This window comes from Limulus polyphemus, unplaced genomic scaffold (assembly GCF_000517525.1).
Source record: "Limulus polyphemus unplaced genomic scaffold, Limulus_polyphemus-2.1.2 Scaffold5204, whole genome shotgun sequence".
Taxonomy (NCBI): Eukaryota; Metazoa; Arthropoda; class Merostomata; order Xiphosura; family Limulidae; genus Limulus; species Limulus polyphemus.
Genome location: NW_013670814.1, coordinates 12655 through 18957, shown reverse-complemented (window position 1 = coordinate 18957; position 6303 = coordinate 12655). Strand labels below are relative to the sequence as shown.

The following is a 6303-nucleotide window of genomic DNA, read 5'->3' as shown; positions in this document are numbered from 1 at the left end:
TCAGGGTGGTATTTCTCAGTGAACAAAACCTCCCTTTAGCATGCTGTTAGAAAACATTATTTACTTCAGGGTGATATTTCTCAGTGAACAAAACCTACCTTTAGCATGCTGTAAGAAAACATTATTTACTTCAGGGTGGTATTTCTCAGTGAACAAAACCTACCTTTAGCATGCTATTAGAAAACATTATTTACTTCAGGGTGGTATTTCTCAGTGAACAAAACCTACCTTTAGCATGCTATTAGAAAACATTATTTACTTCAGGGTGGTATTTCTCAGTGAATAAAACCTACCTTTAGCATGCTGTTAGAAAACATTATTTACTTCAGGTGATATTTCTCAGTGAACAAAACCTACCTTTGATATGTTGTTATAAAACAATATTTATTTCAGGTGATATTTTTCAGTGAATTAAACCGAACTTTGGTGTATTGTTATAAAACAATATTTATTTCAGGTGATATTTTTCAGTGAATTAAACCCAACTTTGGTGTATTGTTATAAAACAATATTTATTCCAGGTGATATTTTTCAGTGAATTAAACCCAACTTTGGTGTATTGTTATAAAACAATATTTATTTCAGGTGATATTTTTCAGTGAATTAAACCCAACTTTGGTGTATTGTTATAAAACAATATTTATTTCAAGGTGATATTTCTCAGTGAACTAAACTTGCCATTAGTGTGTTGTTATAAAATGGTGTGTTTCAGTATTTACAGCTATAGTTGTTACCCCACGTTGTTAGGTGTGTTCTTAATAAACAATATTTGCATTCTGGTGATATCTATTGATGAACTAACAGACTGTTCATGATAACTCAAAAATAAAGTTACTATAGGAACTCCTTGTTCTAATCCCTACTTAAAAATTTAAATGCGATTTGTTTTACAGAATGGTATGTTAACTTAGAATTGAAGTGATTAGATATTCCACATATAAAATCAGATAAGGAAAAACTAAATGCAAGGATTGATGCTTCAGTGAAATTACTGGTTTAAATTGTGTACAACATCAAAATCGTCTATATTTACATTACCATTAAACTTTGATACCTTCGGTGAGTGTGAGCATCTAAGACCATTTGTAATGTTATACTGATACTGGTGTGTTCTTCACTAAAATTACTAAATAATCCTGAAAAATTTTAGTTATTCGTAAAAATACTTGCTGTCAACAAGCCTATGCTACTTGTCAACATGACTATTAAAACATTTCTTGTACGCCTTAGAAACGGTTATAATTCATCATTATGGATTTTCTTAAGTTAGTTTCTAGTAAACCTTTACTTACCTCTAAAAAGTTGTCATTGGTAAACCTGTGGATAAGGGCAGTTTTCCCACAACGACTATCCCCTACCAAGACGATCTTGCAGCTAAACTCTTCCATCCCCTTCCACCCACTGGCTTATCACAGGAATTATGGGATATATATGGACGGATAGGGACGAGGAGACACCTGTAAGAGAAGTGTTGTGTTTATAATAAATTAGTTATATTCGACTAATTATCTACCAAAATAAATGTCCATATTTACAAAAATATGTTTTCTTGAACCTAAAAGGTACTGTCTTTATCTCGACCTGCATTAATACGAATTTTTCAAGTAGATAACACTCAACAGAGGTTCTGTCTAGTGTCACATGTCCAACAGCTAAATGTATATGAATTGAAAACTGGCTATGGGCATAAAAAGATTAAAATGCGAACAAACCAAAAAAAAACAACAAAAAACAGTGGCTCTTATAAAAATGGCATGAACAAATAATGCTATAGCCAATCTAGGTGCCAGGTTTCGTCTTTATACATCTAACGCACGTAATCTTTAGCCTTTTAACGTGGAATATTCTACTTTCAGAAAAACAAAAGCATGAAAGTTACTTGATGTGCTCGTGTATATTAAACAATTTTTAGTGTGTTGATGTGTCTTAAAATAGTTGTTGTGTTGATGTATGGTAAACCGTTTTGTAGCGAACTGCTTGCTGTGTGATCAAAGTTACTTCACGTGTTGGTGTGTCTTAAGCATTATTCTGTATGTTTATGTCTGTATTAAAAAATGTGAAAAACACGTAAAGCTGATTCACGAAGGAAACGGACAAAATAATTCATGAAATGAGAGAATGTAGACAAAAATAAAAACAATTTGATAATTAAGTTTTTTGTGATGTACATAAATTTTTATCTTTATTGTAAAGTCAAGCAGTCTGTTACATAAACTCAATGATGTGTCATAGAAGCTGCAACAGAGTATAAAAATTATTTAATGCTTTAGCAAAGAAAAGACCAGGTGAAAACTTGTAAAAGATCCCAAGGTTTTTAATAGTGATGAAAAGTATGATCAACTAGTCGACTCAAAGTTCATTCAAAACATCAATTCGTCTGTGACATCACAACGTCTGTTCTGTTACATTCCTGCACTAATTCGTAGTGAAAATATGGATACTTGGTGATATACAAAGGTTCAATTACCTATGTCAATGGAAAGAATTGTGTTTATGCCTCCAAAAATTCTATCAGTAAAAACCCTGAAACTTAATGCTATATTTTGATTGGTATTAGAAAGGATATTAAGCCATGAATGAAAAGCTTCGGACTATCTTCACAGGAACATCAAAATTAATCGCTCCAGTCAAGGTTGGAAATAGCAGATTTTCAGAATGACGTGGCTCGATTTATGCAAAAAACATACGTTATATATGATGTAAGAAAATGAAAACATATACGTGTAAATTGTACCGTCAGCAGATTCGAATGTATAATGAAACTCGACAAAAGAGATTAAAACGTTGTGTGAGCGTAGAAGTCAGCTTATAAGATAATAGGTGAAGTTTGCTCATGTGGGAATCTAGTTAACCTGTCTACTTTTACTGAATTAAGTAAAAATTTTACATGATAGGTCAAGTTTGCTCATGTGAGAATCTAGTTAACCTGTCTACTTTTACTGAATTAAGTAAAAATTTTACATGATAGGTCAAGTTTGCTCATGTGAGAATCTAGTTAACCTGTCTACTTTTACTGAATTAATGGAAAATTTTACACATTTGTTTTGTGTCTTATATTATGAAAAAACTTTGTCAATCATCTCTTTTTTTTAATGGTTATACAATGGAGTGTTTCAACTAATACAACTAAATTGTGTATCTTGTAACACGTTCATTGATGCATTTACTCAACTTAAGACTAAAAACAACTACGAACAATAAGCAATTAATAATGGCCGGAGACGGCTTGAATGGGCAATGAAGAAAAACTTTAATATACGTTTAACATAACATCAAATGTACAACGTTTCGACAAGGTTTTGTCATCATCAGGCACCCATCTAATAAGCAATTAATATGTTTTTTACCCATTTGTACAATAAATAAGTTTATGATTGTACGAATAATGGAATTAACAAAAGAACGCTTTTTTATAATAAACAAAATACAATATTATAAAGATAAATATATCATATATCAAATATGAGTAGAGTTTAGGAAAAGAATAACGTACAGGCAACAAATGTTTCCAACCGACACAGGTTTCGTTTCAGAAATCAAGACTAATGTTTCTAATAGAAACAAGGCTGACGTTTCTAAAATTGACGGGTTTCATTCTAGAAATAATGTTGATGTTTCTAAAAGGAACATATTTCGATATGGAAACTGAGCTGGCGCTTCTAAAATAAACAGGTTTCACTATATAAATTTGAATGATGTATCTAACAAAAAAAAAACAGGTTTCGTTACAGAAACTGTTTTGATGTTTCTAATAAAAACAGTTTTCGTCACAGAAACTAAGCCGATATTTCTAACACAAACATGTTTCCCAACAGAAACTAGACTGATGTCTCTAGCAGGAACAGGTTTCGACATTGAAACTAGGTTGATATTTCTAACAAAAACATGTTTCCCAACAGAAACTAGACTGATGTCTCTAGCAGGAACAGGTTTCGACATTGAAACTAGGTTGATATTTCTAACAAAAACATGTTTCCCAACAGAAACTAGACTGATGTCTCTAGCAGGAACAGGTTTCGACATTGAAACTAGGTTGATATTTCTAACACAAAACATGTTTCCCAACAGAAACTAGACTGATGTCTCTAGCAGGAACAGATTTCGATATTGAAACTAGGTTGATATTTCTGACAGACAATCATGTGAACGAATAATCAGAGACAACTACTTATATATATAGCTATTTGAGGGCTATCTGCGCTATTCGTCTGTAATTTTGAAGTGATAGTCAACACTACGCACCGCCAAGTTTTGTATTACTCTTTACCAACGATCAGTGGGATTGGCCGTCACATTATAACGTTGACACGGCTGAAAAGGTGAGCATGTTTGGTGGGACGGGGATTCGAACCCGCGACCCTCAGATTGCGAGTCAAACGACCTAACTACCTGGCTATGACAGATTCTGATCCGCCGAGGTATTCATCTTGACAGTAAATAAGCCAATGGAACACTTATAACCATTGTATAGTCTGTACAAAGTCCCGATATGAAAATTCTGAAAGATCTATAGGTTTTATAAATACTGAGAGGGTATAAAAGCATTTCTAGTTTATTGTACAACCTTTTTATCGTTTCTTGTGTATTTTTTGTGATAATGTTTGTGCCATTAATAAATTCGTCATTGTTTCTGACTCCTGTATGTGAATCTTTTGAGCTTTCCATAATTGTTTCAGTTACTGTACAATAGCTCTTTTTTTATTTTATCAAAACGTGTTTTATCCATAACATCATTTTTGGCTTTCATAACTGGATTTTTTTTATTTTCAATTTTGACTAGTTGATTTATTTTTTGAGAAAAAAAAATACAAGTGACGAACTCTCGTGAATGGCTTTTTTTATTAGTTTTCTACAAGAAAATGTACACAAAAGTTTTAAGTACGTTTTTCTTTATTTTTCACTTATTTTTCAATAAATGTTTTCTAGTGTTTACTTTTTAAAGTATTTGTTACTAAAATCTAAGTGTTCTAAAATATAAAACTCCTCCTTTCGTTTCAGCGTGTAGTGACACATGACAGTTATTAAATTTATACTGTACTCTCAACTCCGTTTATTTTGACTTTTGGTGATAATCAATTTATGCTGTTAAAATTATTTTTTATTAGCTTTAAAATGTCCCCCTGCTGGGACAGCGGTAAGCCTACGGATTAACAACGCTAAACACAGGGGATTCGATTCCCCTCGGTAGACACAGCAGATAGTTCGATGTGACCTTGCTATAAGAAAAACACATACATTAGCTTTAATGAATAAAATTCCAAGAAACGTTTCTGTGCATTGACAACTACAATCTTTATTTGTCAACAGAGGCACCAAATATTGCTAAAAAAAACGTTTCTGTGCATTGACAACTACAATCTTTATTTGTCAGCAGAGGCACCAAATATTGCTAAAAAAACGTTTCTGTGCATTGACAACTACAATCTTTACTTGTCAACAGAGGCACCAAATATTGCTAAAAAAACGTTTCTGTGCATTGACAACTACAATCTTTATTTGTCAACAGAGGCACCAAATATTGCTAAAAAAATTTAAAGATTTTTTTATTATCAAATTTATTCACCACTTATAAAAAAAAAGAAGAAAAATAAAATTTTTATCCAGCCTTTACACGGATGTTCGTCTTTCAAATGGTATCGGAATATTCCACAATTCATGAAATAGGTTAACATTAGGGTAAGCAAAAAAGTGTTCTATGGTACACCTGGCAACGTGGAAAACAATTAGTAGCAACAAACATGAATACCTAAAGAGAAAAACAGATGACAACGCTACATCGCTCCAACATTTATGGAACGAATCAGTGATGTAAAAAAAGTAACAGGGATTATGTTTTCATTGTATAGAAAAGATAATTCAGGGATTGAGAATCTCGCAATGATGTGACTTTCGAGTCAACCAGCAAGTTTTATAACTTAATCTACCTCTTGTTACTAAATTACAGATAATTCAGGGATTGGGTGACTTCACACAATAATGTGACTTTCGAGTCAACCAGCAAGTTTTATAACTTAATCTACCTCTTGTTACTAATTACAGATAATTCAAGGACTGGGTGACTTCACACAATAATGTTATGACTTTCAAATCAAACAGTACGTTTTGTAACTTATGTCAATCTCTAGTTACTAATTACAGATAATTCAGGGATTGGGTGACTTCACACAATAATGTTATGACTTTCAAATCAAACAGTACGTTTTGTAACTTAATCTACCTCTTGTTACTAATTACAGATAATTCAGGGACTGGGTGACTTCACACAATAATGTTATGACTTTCAAATCAAACAGTACGTTTTGT

General features: G+C 32.3%; 1 long non-coding RNA gene across 1 annotated transcript in view; it reads left to right on the top strand.

Annotated features, from left to right (window-relative positions):
• Window positions 1-1376: 1376 nt before the first annotated feature.
• Window positions 1377-6303, top strand: part of LOC111089086 — a 15035-nt gene continuing 10108 nt past the window's right edge. Inside the window, exon 1 of the long non-coding RNA XR_002613430.1 lies at window positions 1377-1459. This is a non-coding gene — a long non-coding RNA (uncharacterized LOC111089086). The remainder of the gene's footprint in view (window positions 1460-6303) is intronic.